Here is a 17,831-nt window from a genome sequence, read left to right on the forward strand (position 1 = left end):
TTCAGCCATATTCCCATTGCAAATGAAAACTTTTATCTCAGCTATTTCAAAGCCAAATTATACTGCATTTCATATAATGGAAATCATGTGTCCCTCTGGATGAGGAAAATACCTACTACATGGAAAAAGAACAGAAGACAGAAGTGGAGGCAGGAAACAGACTAACAAGACACCAATTATTGCTTCCATGCAACAAGTTGTGAATAGTCGAGATGCACCAACAGACCCAGATTGAGAAAGAACATAAGAAATCTAGCTCATGTACATATCTCAGATCCAAAGGCATCCAGAGGAAGTACCAGTTCTCCCACCGGGGACATGAGATGTTCACAGGATCTTTTGTAAAAGAAAGGCTAGAACAAAAGAAGGCTGGGAATGGATTTCTTAAGGCATAAATTGATTACAAATGTAGACAGATACTAATCTCAACTCATAAATTGGAGTAGCCTGGACAATATCTATGTTGACTAGAGCCTTGGGTCAGAATTTCTAGCCATAAGCAACTACCTCTTTTTACCATAGTTGGACATAACACATATTATTTTCTAGTGTGTCACGGTTTTCAAAAGGTAGGGAAGCACTATTGCCAGGAAACGAGTTATTAGTCAACTTTGCATGTTCAGTATCAAGTACTGCATCTGGTACATCCTTACAAGTGAGAATGTGCTTTGAAAGCTTTGTGAAGAGTTCTGAAATCATAAATCTTTAATATTTTGCTTATATCAATATTTTGTACATAATTTAGAAGTACTGTGGTTTTATATCTCATTAATATTTAGTTGATGATATTTAAAGTAATACCTGAAGCTGATGTTTATTCCCCTATACATGTATTTATTCAATTATCCATTTGTATTAAAGTTATCTTAAAGATCAACAGTTAGGTCCCAGTTTGTGTAAAATGAATTCTGGATACGAGTCTTTGCTGGAGAAATATATATATACACACACACATATATATGCATATAAATATATATATCTCCAATATTTTTATATAATATTTTTCTATCCCTCTTTGGGTTACCTTTTCACTTTCTCAATTGTGACTTTTGATAAACAGAAGTTCTCAATTTTAATTGCTAATCACAAAGGAAACACAATTTATCCAATTATAAATTTGGATTTATATAAGTTATATAATTTATAAAATTTATAAATCCAATTTGTCCAATCCTCTATGTTCTTTAAGAAGTCTTTGCCTACTCTAAGCTATTGAAGATAGTCCTCTAAATTTTCTTCTAAAAACTTTGATTTACCTTCATATTATGTTCAATCATCTTGAATAGATTCTATGTATGGCTTGAACTAGAAATTAAGATTGTTTTCCATGTGTATATTTAACTGGTCTGGCACCATTTATTGAAACTACAATTCATTCCCAATATAGTACAGTGTCATCTTTGTCATAAATCAGATAAATCAGACATCATAAACCAAATGGGTGGGTTTTGCCTCAAACTCTTTATTCTGTTTCATTGTTCTGTTTGCCTTTGCTCCATTACTACTCTGTTGTAATAACTGTAGCTTCATAAGTTTTGATGTCTTGTAGTGTAAGTCCTTAAGCTTTGTTTTTCAAGATTGCTTTAACCATTCTTGGCCCTTTTTATATAAATGTAAATTTTAGAATCAGGTTGTCAATGTCCATCTAAGGAAATGAAACAAGCTTTTGACTGGGATTGTAATGAATTTATAGATCTACAGGTCTAAAAATTTGGGAAAGTTGACTAAGATCTTTACCATTCATGGATATATATCCTTCAATTTTTTACATTAGAAAAATTTCAGTAATGTTTTGTAGTTTTCAGTGTAAATGCCTTGCAGATATTTTGCTTGTCCTCAGTGTTTGATGCAATATTACTTAAAGGTGGACTATTTTTTTTCATGCTAGTATCAATGGTATTTTAAAAATTCATTTTCTATATGTTTATTTCTACAAAACAGAAATAGTGTGATTTTTGGTATACTGACCTATTCATATATATTAATAAATTCACATTATTCTAGGAGTTTATAAATTCTTTTGGATTTTCTATGTACACAATAATGTCATTTGCAAATACTGACATCTTATTTCTTCTTTTCAATTCTTATGCCTTTCATTTCTTTTTCTTCCTTATTGCACTGGATAGGACCTTCCACACAATTTTGAATATAAATATGTGAGAGCAAATATTGTTGTCTTATTTGTAATCTCAGGCAGACCTTTCAATAATTTGCCATTAAGTATGATGTTTGCTCTAAGTTTTTTGCAGACATTCCAACATCTATTTCTAGTTTACTAAGAGTTTTCATTATGAATGGATGCTGAATTTTGTTAAATACTATTTAGTATACCAATCAAAATGAGTATATTATTTTTCTCTCTTTCTGGAGAATAAAGCAAATTAAATTAATTCAATTTTAAATATTAAACCACATTTGCATTTCTGAAATAAATTGCCATTTGATGATCATATATTCTCCTTTTTGCATACTGCTGAATCTAATTTGCTAATATTCTGGTTAGGATTTTTGCATCTACATTCATGTGTGATACTGGACTCTATTTTTCTTTAAAATGTCCTTGCTGTGTTTTAGTTATTGAAATTATGTTGACTTCATTAAAAAAAAAAATTGAGAAGTATTTCCTCCTCTATTCTTTGGAAGCTTTGGTTTATGTTACTTCTTACTTAATAATTTGAGAAAAGTCAGCAGTGAAGCCTAAGATTTTAGAATGTATGTGTCTGTGATCATATTGGGGGGTCTTGTAAGATTCTCCCTGGGGCCTGAAAGCTTAGGGAGATGAATAACTCCTTCCTTCTCAGGCCCAGTCCCAAGGTGCAAGGCCACTTGTATCAACCGTGGGCGTCAGCAAGATAGCAGAAGCAGGAAGACAGCCTGCCAGAAGACACCTACCCTGGCCGGAAGACACGTACCCCTGAAGATTGAGAAAGAGGACATCTGGGTACAACATAGCAGTTATGTCAGACTAGGACACTTCCTGTTTACAGGAAACTATAAAACCTTTGACCCGTCCTCATTTGGGGCTGACTGTAGGCCTCAGCCCACCTGCACCCAGGTGCTCATTAAAACAGCATGTTGTTCCACACTGCCTCCTGTCTGTTGGTGTGCTCTTAGGATTCGAACCGATACAAGAACCTTACATCTATCTGGTGCCGAAAACAGGGAGGGGCTCCAGTCCGTGTCCCTCATGGACTTACCCCTCCACCCCGGAGAGCAGACCACAGCAACTGGACAAAGGAAATTCCTCAGCCTCTAGTCGCCTCTCTGTGCATGCAAATCAGTCACTGATCTCGCCTACTACTGGTAAGTTTTCCCGGGAGCCCAGTTAACAGGTAAAAATCCGCACAGCCTCTCTTGGTTTCTCCAGTCTGAAAACTCAGCGTTGGTCCAAGAAGGCTCCGGTGTGTGCCAGGCACTCGCTGATCATCTGGTCTTAGGGGGATGCCTCTAAGCCATTTGATCCTGTTCCTGGAGTGAAAAAGGCAGCAGTGACGATTACTCCTTTTATCATATCCCTCCGGCCATCCAAGACAGTCTCCTTTTCCCTGTTCTCCCAAACCTACCCTCCGTTATGTGAAACTCACGGTCCTCCATTCCAAAAAACAGCCCTCTAGGCTGCCTCATAAAAAACCTGCAAACGTTAGGCCTCAGGCAAGATATCCACCCTAAGCACCTTGTCATTTTTTGCAATTCAATCTGGCCACAATACGAATTGGATAATGGGTCCAAATGGCCCACAAATGAAACATTCGCCTTTAAATTTTAACTGATTTAAACAATTATTGCCGACGACTGGAGAAATAGGGAAAAATTCCTTACGTCCAGGCCTTTTTGCACTCAGATCACAACTCGACCTCTGCAATTCTTGCTCACCTGTTCAAATCCTTCTCCGCCATTCTTGCTGCCCTGATCACCTTTCTCCTCCCGATCCTACCTCTTTTTCCTCATTCAATCCAGCTGACTGCCGTCCACCCCTCCCAGCCCCTACCTCTTTCTCTGAACTGTCTTCGTTAACCGCCCAAGCCTCCTCCCTACCTTCTCAGCTACCATCTTCCCAGCTGCCATCTTCTCAATCAGCAGTATCCACTTCTTTTCCTACACCGTCCCCTCCTCAGGACAATTCTAGTATTGCCTGTACCCATTCTCCTCCCCCACCACCCTCTCCTGAGGCTTGTAAACCCATCCTGCCACCTTTTGCCCCTATCTAGCCTTCACTGCCTGTTAACTCATCCCCCCACCCCTTCAAACCCTTAGCAGGAACCACTTTCAACTTCTTCCTTCTCTCCCGCCCACACTCGCTTGGGCACCACCTTTGGCCCATACCGCACCCTTACTTCAGTGCAGGTGCTAGAGTGCCCACTTCGGGAAGTAGCAGGAACTGAAGGTATTATTACAGTTCACATTCCCTTCTCCCTCACTGATCTCTCTCAAATTAACAAAAGACTCAGTTCACTTCCAGAAGACCCTACCTCTTATATTAGAGAGTTTTAGTACCTGACCCAGTTTTACAAACTAACCTGACATGACCACTGCGTTATCCTCTCTTCCACCCTCACCCCAGAAGGCCGAGACCATATCTGGACCCTAGCTCAGGCACATGCTAATACAATTCATCACCAAGCTCCTGCCCAGCCTTCTGTTGCAGAGGCAGTCCCCAACCAGGATCCCCACTAGGATTATCAAGACAGGGCCTCTGGACACCGCCATCAAGACCACATGATTGTGTGTCTCCTTGCAGGACTCAAAAAGGGTGCCCATAAAGTGGTAAACTATAAAAAACTTTCAGAAATCACCCAAGGTCCTAACAAAAACCCAGCCTTTTTTCACTCTGGTTTAACTGAAGGCATGAGAAAATATACCAACCTAGACCCAGCCAGCCCAGAAGGAACTACTATCTTAAACCTTCGATTCATCTCCCAATCCACTCCCGATACTCAGTGCAAGCTTCAGAAGGTTGGTGACAGCCCTCACACCCCAGAACGAGACCTTCTTAATTTAGCCTTCAAAGTCTTTATCAATCGTAATGAGGAAAGTAAAAGGCAAAAACAGGCAGAGTTTCAAATGCTCGATTCCACCATCAGGGGCCCTGCAGGCCCAGGGGGCCGCAGCTCCACAAGGAAGTCTCTTAGAAATCCACCTCCACCTGGCGCCTGTTTGAAGTGCGGCAATGAAGGCCGCTAGTCCAGACAATGCCCAAACCCAGGTAAGCCCACCAGGCCGTGTCCCCTCTGCAGAGGACCCCACAGGAAGTTGGACTGTCAGCGGCCCCTGCAAGGACCACCCCTTCCTAAGCCAGCCAAAACCTCCTACTCAAATCTCATTGGCCTTGCCACTGAAGACTGATGGTGCCCTGGAATGGATGCCCCGGCAACTACCATTGCTTCATCTGAGTCAAGGGTAACCCTGATAGTGGCAGGTAGGCCAGTATGGTTTTTTTTTTTTTTTTTTTTTTAATTATTAATATCAGACAACCTACTCTGCTTTACCTAATTTTTCAGAATCCACCCAGTCCTCCCAAGTCTCTGTTGTGGGAATTGATGGACAAGTCTTGAAACTCCAAGCCACCCCTCCACTTTTCTGCTCCCTGCACACCTTTTCCTTCACTCACTCTATCTGAGTCCTGCCCTATGCCCAACTCTGCTCCTAGGCAGAGATATCCTTTCAAAACTCCACACTATCCATTTCCACATTCCCCATAGTACCCAATGCATCAACCCAGACCCCTCCGGAGCTTCTAACTTTCTTCTACTCCTCCAACCTCCTACCTTAAAGCATGCAACTTTTCCTTATCCCCAATTCGTAGTTAACCCCGCTGTTTAGGATACTTCCAGACCCTCAGTCACAAAACACCACACCCCCCTCTGCCTTACCTTTAAAGAGACCACCCAGTTCCTATCACAGAAGCAGTGTCCCATCCCTCAATCAGCTCTCATAGGCCTAAAGCCTATCATTTCTGGCCTCCTCACCAGTCACCTACTCCGCCCAACAAATTTCCCTTTCACACACCAATTCTACCTGTTAAAAAGCCAGATGGAACTTATCAATTAGTCCAGGACCTCAGGCTCATTAACCAAGCTGTACTCCCAGTATGTCCAATAGTTCCTAATCCATATACTTGACTTTCCACAGTTCCCTACAATACCACCTATTTTTCTCCTAAAGGATGCTTTTTTTTTCCACAATTCCTTTACGCCCTGATTCCCAAAACCTCTTTGCCTTCATGTGGGAAAACGCTGACACCCACCTTTCACATCAGCTCACCTGGTGTATACTACCTCAAGGTTATACAGACAGCTCCCACCTTTTTGGACAGGCCCTTGCTCGAGACCCCTGTACCTGATCCCTAAAACCATCCATGTTAATCATCTGCTCCTATGTAGCCCCTCTCAACGAGACTGCAATGCCCATACCATCTCTCTTTTAAACTTCTTGGCCCAACAGGGGTATCAGGTCTCCCCTAAGAAAGCACACATATATGCACCCCCTCAGTCACCTATCTAGGCCTAGCTCTTACCCCGCAAACCTGAAGGCTCACAACGGACTGCATTCCCTCCTCCAGTCCTTCCTGCCTCTGCAAACTAAGCAAGAAATTCTCTCTTTTCTAGAACTAGCGCGATATTTTGGGCTCCAGGTTCCCTCCTTCGCTCTACTTGCCAAACCGTTATACCAAGCTGCTAAAGGCCCTTTCCATGAGCCTTTAAAACCTGCACAGCCTATTACCCAACCTTTGTGTCTACTCCAGAAGGCTCTCACCTCAACCCTCATCCTCACTCTCTCAGAACTCAGCAAACTTTTCTCCCTCTATACCGACCAACGGCGTGGAGTTACACTAGGTGTTCTAATCCAGTCTAAGGGACCCACCCTCCAGGTTATTGCCTACCTCTCCAAACAGCTTGAAGCCACAGTTCTCGGATGGCCTGCCTGCCTCCGAGCATTGGCAGCAGCTGCTGTCCTCACCCTTAAAAGCCTAAAACTATCTCTTCATGCCAACCTAACAGTTTATTCAACCCATAACATCAAAGACATGCTAGCTTACCACAGTGTACTAAGTCTCATCTCTGCCCTACAGTTCCTCCAACTGTATGCTCTATTCATAAAAATTCCCCAAAGCACCATGCTAACCAGCTCCTGTCTAAACCCAGCCACGCTCTTACCTGAAGCTACAACCACCCGAGACTCTACATGCTTCTGTGTGAACACTATTCAAACCTTTCTTATACCTTTTCCAAACCTCATACACCAGCCCCTTCCAGATGTACTTGGTTTCTAAGTGGTAGCTCCTTCCTACATCAAGGATGTTAGCATGCTGGCTATGCTATAGTGTCACCCCCCAGACTACTGAAGCCAATCTGCTCCCCTTAGGAACCACCTCCCAAAAAGCTGAACTCATCACCCTCACTCAAGCTCTTGCTCTAGCAGCCAGACAACAGATGAACATATATTCAAATTCTCATGATGCGTTCTACACAGTGCACTCACACTCATCCATCTGGAAAGAACGGGGTTTCCTAACTGCAAAAAACACTCCTGTCATAAATGGCTCTCTCATCAGCAAGCTCCTTCAAGCTGCCAGCCTCCCACAGAAAGTTGCCATCATTCATTGCAGGGGCCACCAAACCCCAGACAATCGTATATCGGCTGGAAATGCGCTAGCAGATCAGGTAGCCAAACAAGTAGCCCTACAACCCATGCAAGACCCGTTTCTTTACTCCTCAGAAGAAAAGGAGGACTTCTGAGCCCAAAACCTTCAAAAGCAAGGACCATGGTATGTCAAGGAAGGGCGTATTATTCTTCCTTACTCTCAAAATCTTCCTTACCTCCAAAGCCTCCACAACGATTTCCATGTTGGTTACAAACCTCTCTTGCAACTTCTCCATCCTATTCTCACTTGTCCTCACCTTTCCAGTGATGTATGAGAGATTACCCAGTCCTCCTCTATCTGCCACTCAGTGTTACCCCTGGGGTCCCTCTGGCCGCAGCCTTTTCCTACCCACCAAGCCCAGGACCAGGTACCCAGGCAAGATTGGCAAGTAGATTTCACTCACATGCTGCCCAATAAATGGCTCCACTATCTTCTAGTCTTTGCCTGTACTTTCTCCAGGTAAGTAGAAGTGTTTCCAAAAACTTAAGAAGGTGCAAGTGTCATCACACAAACTCATCATGCATATAATTCCCTGTTTCAGGCTCCCAACATCTATCCAGTCCAATAACAGGCCTGCCTTCATCAGCCAAATTACCCAAGGTGTCTCTACATCCTTAAGAATAAAGCAGATTCTCCACACACCCTACAAGCCTCAGTCTCAGGCAAAGTTGAAAAAATTAATTCTGTTCTTAAAGCCCAACTCACCAAGCTGGCTCTAGAAACCTGCCAGTTGTGGACAAAAAATCTCCCTTTCACCCTTATGAGACTTCGCACAACACCAAAACCACCCTCTTTTTATAGTCCCTTTGAAATCATGTATGGCCGAACTTTTGTCTTGGGGCCTCCACCCTTACCAAACTCCGAGCCACTCAGGAATTATTTCCCCTCCTTAATCCAGACATGGTCTTTCATTCATGAAGCAACAAATAAGGCCATGCCTCTCCCTGTTGACACCTCCTTGTCCTCTCAACATAACTGTTTTGCAGGCACAGACATGTTTATCTGCCAAGCCAGCCCTCACCAAAAGCTACAACCTAAGTGGACAGGCCCCTACACTGTGATACTCAGCACGCCAACTACAGTGAGAGTCCAAGGACACCCCCACTGGATCCATCGCACCAGGGTCAAGCTCACCCCCAAGGCTACTCCCTCTTCCAAAACATTAACAGCAGGAAACACCCTCGGAGTCCCTGTATATAATAATCTAAACAAAGAAAAATGATCCTTAAAGGTAGGAGGGAGCCAAAAATGGCAAGGGGACAAATGGCCTCCAGAAAGAATCATCAAATATTATGGTCCTGCCACTTGGACTGAGGATGGTCTATGGGGTTATCGCACTCCTATATATATGCTAAATAGAATAATTAGACTACAGGCTGTTCTAGAACTAATCACTAACCAAACTGCCTCAGCCCTGGAAATGCTCGCACAACAATAAAATGCACGTGGCAATTTATCAAAACAAGCTAGCACTAGACTGCTTATTAGCAGAAAAGGGTGGAGTCTGTGGTAAATTTAATATCTCCAATTGCTGTCTTAACATAGACGATAACAAAAAAGTGGTTCCAGAAATTGCTTCAAACATCAGAAAAATAGCCCATGTACCAGTTCAAACCTGGAAAGGATGGGACCCAACAAACCTTCTAGGTGGGTGGTTCTCTAATTTAGGAGAATTTAAAACGCTGGTAGTGACAATAATCTTTATCACTGGGCTCCCCTCTTTCTCCCCTGTGTTATCCCACTGATAATAAAAGCCATTAAAACTCTTGTTGAAACTACAGTTAACCAACAGACAATCCAGACAATGCTCCTGCTACTACGACACAATAGATACCAACCCGTCTCTCAAGAATACCCCCAAAATTGTTTTTCTTTTTCCAAGGTGCCCACACCACCCCTATGTCATGCCTGAAGTAGTTATTGAAAAAGTCGTCCCTTTTCCCTTTTCTATAACCAAATACCAGGAATGTAAGATTCTCCCTGGGGCCTGAAAGCTTAAGGAGCTCCTCCCTTCTCAGGCCCAGTCCCAAGGTGCAAGGCCACTTGTGTCAGCAGTGGGCGTCAGCAAGATAGCAGAAGCAGGAAGAGAGCCTGCCAGAAAATACCTACCCTGGCTGGACGACAGGTACCCCTGAAGAGAAACAGGACATCCAGGTACAGCGTAGCAGTTACATCAGACTAGGACACTTTCTGTTTACAGGAGACCATAAAACTTTTACCCTATCCTCACCTGGGGCTGACACCATTTTAGGCCTCAGCCCTCCTGCACCCAGGCGCTCATTAAAACAGCATGTTGCTCCACACCGCCTCGTTGTCTGTTGGCGCGCTCTTGGGGTTCGAACAGATACAAGAACCTTACAGGTCTCTTTAATAATGTTTATTTATTCAATTAATATTACACTATTCCAATGTTATTTCCTTCTATAAGTTTTGGTATGCTGTGTTCTTTCAGGAGTTTTCCAATTTCATGTAAGTTTTCAAAATTATTGGCATAATGTTGCTCACAACTTCCTCTTATCAATATAAGATCAGCAGCGACATCCTCCTTTTCATTTGTAATATCAATAATTTCTCTGTTTTCCTTAATGAATTTACTAATCTTCAAAGAATTAACTTTTGACCTAAGTTTCTCTGTATATGTTTTTTAATTTATTAGTTTGTGTTATCTTTAATATTTTCTTCCTTCTAATCTGGCTCGAGGGGGATTCTTTCCTAGGTTTTTTTTTTTTTTTTTGAGATGGAGTCTCGCTCTGTCACCCAGGCTAGAGTGCAGTGGCATGATCTGGACTCACTGCAAGCTCGGCCTCCCGGGTTCACTCCCTTCTCCTGCCTCAGGCTCCCGAGTAGCTTTTCTAGTTTTTTAAGGTGGAATTGTAGAATACTGATTTATAGTCATTTTCCTTCTCATATATATTTATATAAATTTCTCTCTAACCACTGATTAATTCTATCTTACAAGTTTTAATGTGTCATATTTTCATTAGAATTTAGTTCAAAATATTTTTAGATTAATAGTTCCTGGTTCTAACATTTATTATTATTTTTTATTTCAATATAGGTTTTTGTGGAACCGGTGGTTTGGTTACATGAGTAAGTTCTTTAATGGTGATTTCTGAGATTTTGGGGCACCCATCACCTGAGCAGTGTACACTGTGCCCAATGTGTAGTCTTCTATCCCTCACCCCTCTCCCACCCTTTCCCCAGAGTCCCCACATTCCATTGTATCTTTCTTATGCCTTTGCATCCTCATAGCTTAGCTCCCACTTACGAGTGAGAACATATGACGTTTGGTTTCCCATCTCTGAGTTACTTCACTTAGAATAGTGGTCTCCAATTCCACCCAGGTTGCTGTAAAAGCATTATTTTGTTCCTTTTTATTGCTGAGTAGTATTCCATGGTCTACCTATCATCTATCTATCTACACACACACACACACACACACACACACATATATACACACACATTTTCTTCATCCAGTTGTTGATTGATCGGCATTTGGGCTGGTTCCATATTTTTGCAATTGCAAATTGTTCTGCTATAAACATGTGTGTGCAGGTATCTTTTTCATATAATGACTTCTTTTCCTCTGGGAAAAGAAGTGTCTCTAGCTCATTGAGGAATGACCTTAGATTGTCTATTTATGCTTTTTCAGACTTTTTGACATAAGCACTTAATGCTACGAACGTTCCTCTTAGCACCACCTTTGCTGTATCCCAGAGGTTTTGACAGGTTGTGTCACTATTCTTGTTCAGTTAAATAATTTTTTAAATTTCCATCTTGATTTCATTGTTGACCCAATGATCATTTGGGAGCAGGTTATTTAATTTCCATGTATTTTCATGGTTCTGAGGGTTCCTTTTGGATCTGATATCCAATTTTATTTCACTGTGGTCTGACAGAGTACTTGCTATAATTTCAATGTTCTTAAATTGGTTGAGACTTGTTTTGTGGCCTGCCATGTGGTCTGTCTTGGAGAACATCCCATGTGCTGATGAATAGAATATATATTTTTCAGTTGTTGGGTAGAATGTTCTGTAAATATCTGTTAAGTCCATTTGTTGTAGGGTACAGTTTAAGTCCATTGTTTCTCTGTTGACTTTCTGTCATGAGGGCCTGTCTAGTGCTATCAGTAGAATACTGACATCCCCCACTACTATTGTGTTGTTGTCTATCTCACTTCTTAGGTCTAATAGTAATTGTTTTATAAATTTGGGAGCTCTGGTGCTCAGTGCATATATATTTAGGATTATGATATTTTCCTGTTGGACTACTCCTTTTATCATTACATAATGTCCCTCTTTGTCGTTTTTAACTGCTGCTGCTTTAAAGTTTGTTTTGTCTGATATAAGAATAGCTACACCTGCTCATTTTTGGTGTCCATTTGCATGGAATACCTTTTTCTACACCTTTACCTTAAGTTTATGTGAATCCTTATGTGTCAGGTGAGTCTTTTGAAGATAGCAGATACTTGAATGATGAATTCTTATCCATTCTGCCAGCATTCTGTATCTTTTAAGTGGAGCACTTAGGCCATTTACATTCAATATTACGATTGAGATGTGAGGTACCATTCTATCCATTGTGCTATTTGTTGCTTGAATACCTTTCTTTTTTTTTTTAATTGTGTTGTTGTTTTATAGGTTCTGTAAGATTTGCGCTTAAGGAGATTCTATTTTGCTGTATTTTGGAGATTTGTTTCAAGATTTAAAGCTCCTTTTAGCCATTCTTGCAGTGCTGGCTTGGTAGTGGCAATTCTCTCAGCATTTGTTTGCCTGAAAAAGACCGTACTTTCCTTATTTATGAAGCTTAGTTTTGCTAGATACGAAATTCTTAACTGATAACTGATTTGTTTAAGGATGCTAAAGATAGGATCCCAATCCCTTCTAGCTTGTAGGCTTTCTGCTGGGAAATCTAATCTGCTGTTAATCTGATAGGATTTTCCTTTATAGGGTACTTGATGTTTTTGCCTCACAGCTCTTAAGATTCTTTATTTCCTCTTGACTTTAGATAACCTGATGACTATGTGCCTAGGTGATAATCATTTTGCAATGAACTTCCCAGGTGTTCTTTGAGCTTCTTGTATTTGGATGTCTAGATCTCTAGCAAGGCCAGGGAAGTTTTCCTCAACTATATCCTGAAATATGTTTTCCAAACTTTTAGAGTTCTCTTCTTCCTCAGGAACACCAATTATTCTTAAGTTTGGTCATTTAAGATAATCCCAAACTTCTTGGAGGCTTCTTCATTTTTTTAAGTTCTTTTTTCTTTTTCTTTGTTGGATTAAATAAATTCAAAGCCTTGTCTTTGAGCTCTGAAGCTTTTTCTTCTACTTGTTCAATTCTGTTGCTGAGACTTTTCAGTGCATTTTGCAATTCTCTGGGTATGTCCCTCATTTCCAGAAGATGTGATTGTTTTTTATTTATGCTATCTATTTCACTACAGATTTTTTTCCGTTTGTATTCTGTATCTTTTTTTTTTTTTTTTCTTTAAGTTGGATTTCACTTTTTTCTGGTGCGTCCTTTATTGGCTTAACAGTCAACCTTCTGAATTCTTTTTCTGGCAATTTAGAGATTTTTATCCTGGTTTGGATCCATTGCTGTGGGTGGGAGGTGTTAAAGAACCTTGTTTTGTCATATTTCCAGAATTGTTTTTCTGATTCCTTCTTATTTGGGTAGACTACATCAGAGGGAAGATCTGTGACACAAGGGCTGCTGTTCAGATTCTTTTGTTCCATGGGTGTGCCCCCTTGATGTGGTGCTTTCCTTTTTCCCCTAGGGATGTGGCTTCCTGAGAGCCAAACTACAGTGATTGTTATTTCTCTTCTGGATCTAGCCACCCAGTGGAGCTACCAGGCTCTGGGCTGGTACTGGGGAGTGTCTGCAAGGAGTCCTGTGATGTGATCCATCTTCAACTCTCTTAGCTGCAGATACCAACAGCTACTTTGGTGGAGGTAGCAGGGGAGTGAAGTGGACTCTGTGAGGGTCCTTGGTTGTATTTTTAAGTGTGCTGGTTTTGTTGGTTGGCTTCCAGCCAGAAGGTGGCACTTTGAAGAGCACATCAGCTGCAGTAGTATAGGAAGGATCAAGCCGGTAGGCAGAGCCATAGAGCTCCTAAGAGATTATGTCATTTGTCTTTGGCTACCAGGGCAAGTAGAGAAAGACTATGGGGTGGGGAGTAGGGGCAGGGTTGGGCATGTCTGAGCTCAGACTCTCCTTGGCAGGGCTTGCTGCTGCTGTTGTAGGGGTTGGGAGTGTGATTCACAGGCCAATGGAGTTATGTTCTCTCGAGGATTATGGCTACCTCTGCTGTGTCACACAGATCACCAGGGAAGTGGGGGAAAGGCAGCAGCCACAGGCCTCACCCAACTTCCATGCAGCCCACGGCCTGAAAGGCCAGTCTCACTCCCATTTTGTCCCCATAATAGCACCAAGTTTATTTCCAGGCAGCCCGAGTAGGGTTGAGAACTTGCCTCAGGCTACAAGCCTCCCAGCTGAGAAAAAAAACCAATTCACAGTTCCTCAGCTGTCCCACTGAGCTTGAAGCAGCAACCCAGCAAACCTCCTTCAAAGGGTCTGTGGCGTCTCTCAGCATTCCTGGTATGTTCCTGTGGTAGTTACCGGAGCAAAAGCTCATCATGTGGGACCCCACATGTTGCTCCGTCCGCCCAAGTGGTAGCTACAAGTTAGTCCTGCCTCCTATCTGCCATTTTCTCCCTCCAAAAATCTATTTTTATCTATTTAATATTATTTATAAGTATTTTTAATTTCTAGTCAGTTGGGTTTTTTCCCTAAATAGCTTTTTCTTTTTTTTTTTTTTTTTTTTCAATACGGAGTCTTGTTCTGTCACCCAGGTTGGAGTGGTGTGATCTCTGCTCACTGCAACCTCTGTTTCCCGGGTTCAAGTGATTCTCCTGTCTCAGCCTCCTGAGTAGCTGGGATTACAGGAGCCTGCCACCATGCCTTCTTAATTTTTATATTTTTAGTATAGACGGGGTTTCACTTTGGCCAGGCTGGTTTCGAACTCCTGACCTCAGGTGATCTACCCACCTTGGCCTCCCAAAGTGCTAGGATTATAGGCGTGAGCCACCGAGCCCAGCCTTTTTCCTAATTATCTTTCTAATATCCCAACATTTGGAGATTTCTTTTGACAATCTTGGGAAATGCAATTATTTAACAATAGAGCTATAGTTAATATATTGTGTGGTACCCAGATAAAGAAACAATAAGCTCCGTTGGTAATATGAGAAAATCTTCATTTTATCTCATCTTTTCAATACTAGGAATTAATGATTTAAAATTATTGTAGACAAAAATAATAAAAAAGATTAGTTTTACTTTACATTCCCTTACTAATTAATCTGAATATCTTATAAACATGATTATTGGCCATTGGTAATTCTTCTCTTGTGAATTGTCTGTTCGTATCCTTCGATATTTTATTGTTGGAATTCACATTTTTATTAATTTCTAAAAGTTCTTTCTATGACAGGTAGGAAAAAGAAAGAAGTCTTTGAGTATCGAATATACCATACAGTATTGTGCTTGGTGTTTTACTGTGAGTCATTTGAAATTAAAATTCTTATTTCTTGAAATGCTTACACTACCACATGTATACTATCAGAAAGGCTAAAATAAAAAATTTCAAATAAAACAAGCTCAAAATAGTGAAATCAAGTTATACTTCTAGCCTGGAAATGCAAATTTATGAAGTTTTAAGGTGATTAACTGTGTTTGTCCATAGAAGTTAAAGCAAATTTTATAGACAAAAATGAGTTTTAGGATTACATTCAGGTGACATTCAAGAAGTTTTCCTTGACATTACAATAAAATTATTTCTTTTTTTTTAAATTTCAATAGTTTTTGGGGAACAGGTGGTGTTTGGTCACATGGATAAGTTCGTTAGTGGTAATTTCTGAGATTTTGGTGTACTCATCACCCAAGCAGTTTACACTATACCCATTGTGTAGTCTTTTATCCCTCCCCTCCCCCCAACCCTTTCCCAGAGTCCCCAAAGTCCATTATATCATTCTTATGCCTTTGTATCCTCATAGCTTAGCTCCCACTTATGAGTGAGAATATATGATATTTGGTTTTCTATTTCTGAGTTGCTTCACTTAGAATAATGGTCTCCCACTCCATCCAGGTTGCTATGAATGCTGTGATTTTTTTCCTTTTTGTGACTGAGTAGTATTCCACAATGTATATGTACCACATTTTCTTTATCCTCTCATTGGTTGACAGGCATTTAGGCTGGTTCCATATTTTTGCAATTGCAAACTGTGCTGCTATAAACATGCATATGCAGTATATTTTTCACATAATGACTTCTTTTCCTTTGGGTAGACACCCAGTAGTGGGATTGCTGGATGAAATGGTAGTTTTAGTTATTTAAGGACTCTCCATCCTATTTTCCATAGTGGTTGTACTAGTTTACATTCCTACCAGCAGTGTAGAAGTGTTCCCTTTTCACCACATCCATGCCAACATCTATTCTTTTTTGATTTTTTTGATTATGGCCATTCTTGCAGTAGTAAGGTGGTATCTCATTGTGGTTTTAATTTGCATTTCCCTGACAATTAGTGATGTTGAGCATTTTTTTTCATATGTTTGTCGGTCATTTGTATATCTTCTTTTGAGAATTTGTCTATTCATATCCTTTGTCCACTTTTTAATGGGATTATTTTTATCTTGCTGATTTGAGTTTGAGTCAGTTCCACAGGCTTAACAGGAAACACGACTAGGAGGCCTCAGGAAACTTACAATTATGGTGGAAAGCAAAGGGGAAGCAAGCACGTCTTACCATGGCAGAGCAGGAGGAGGACTGAGAGAGTGAGGGGGGAACTGCCACATACTTTTTTTCATGAGAAATCATTATATCTCATGAAAACTCATTCACTATCCAGAGAACAGCAAGGGGGAAATGCGCCCCCATAATCCAGTCACCTCCCATCAGGCCTCTCCTCCAACACGTGGGGATTACAATTTGAGATGAGATTTGGTTGGGGACACAGAATCAAACCATATCAGGTGTATAGGTTTCTATTCCTTTCTCCATGTGCATACCAACATATGTGAACCTATATACAGAGAGGTGTTTAATTACAAAAATAAACATGATTTTGTGACTTTTTTTCACCTAAATATAACGAATAAACTGCAAGCCAGCAGAGATAGATCAAATTCATTCTTTAAATTGCTGTATGTTTTTCCAACTACAGACCCTGCTGTGACTCACTTCCTAAGAGGACTTCACTTGCCATTTGCTGCAACAGACCTGCTGGCCTCAGAAAACCTTTAAGGGGCTCTCTAGTGAAGGGCTTTCCAATCTTGTAGTTGGGAAGGAACTGCTGCTTGAGACTGAAAAGGTCTGGGAGTTAAACAGCTCCTCATAGAAAGTTATCAGATGGTAAGAGGTCTCACAGGTCCATGAGAAATGAAGCCACCGCATCTCTTACCACTTAGTTTGCTACTGCCCAAGAGATGTGCACAAGGTGCTGGCAGATGCTGAGGAAACCACAGCATGAGTAGGCCAGGAAAAGTTAAATTCATTTACGGGGCATGGGAAGAAAGAAGACTGGCGGAACAGAAATAAGACAGATGTCTACTGAAGCAGAACCAATGGAAAAGACAGAGGAGAATTTTAATGAAAAATATCATGGAATTATAGAATTAAAAAAAGAAAAGATTTTCAGAAACTAAAAAATACCACGATTTCTTAATTAAAAGTTCAACATCCAACAGAAAAAGAGAATGACTGACTTTGAAAATAACATTAGTGGTCAAAAAAATCGCTGGAGGAAATACCTCATAAGAGACCCAGTGCAGATAACCTGAGGGAAAAGACAAAGCTGCATGGAGGTCAGATCCAGGAGGCCAACTAAAGAGGAAAGGAACATGAGAAGTAACAGTAACATAGATAATGGAATAAAACATTTACAACTTAGAAAGTCTTGAGGCCCTGAATATCAAAGTTAAAGGGAAAATCCTGCAGATCTTTTAGTACTGTGGGGAAATGGGCTTTCTGGCTCAAGGACCTCACTGACATTGAATTTATGTCACATACCAGGTAAGCCCAATGTGTGTACCTAATGCTTCACACGGAAACAGTATTAAGCAGAGATTGTTAAATTCTAGCATTCAGCAACTTTCCTTTGTCATGTTGTGTCACTAGGAGCTAAATACCAACCTTA

The 17,831-nt window shown here is 41.0% G+C and overlaps 1 pseudogene; it reads left to right on the forward strand.

Annotated features, from left to right (window-relative positions):
- The first annotated feature begins 212 nt into the window (after positions 1-212).
- On the forward strand, positions 213-5,404 carry LOC126949165 (transcription factor NF-E4-like; annotated as a pseudogene).
- Positions 5,405-17,831: the final 12,427 nt, after the last annotated feature.

The sequence above is a fragment of the Macaca thibetana genome, chromosome 1 (assembly GCF_024542745.1).
Source record: "Macaca thibetana thibetana isolate TM-01 chromosome 1, ASM2454274v1, whole genome shotgun sequence".
Classification (NCBI taxonomy): Eukaryota; Metazoa; Chordata; class Mammalia; order Primates; family Cercopithecidae; genus Macaca; species Macaca thibetana.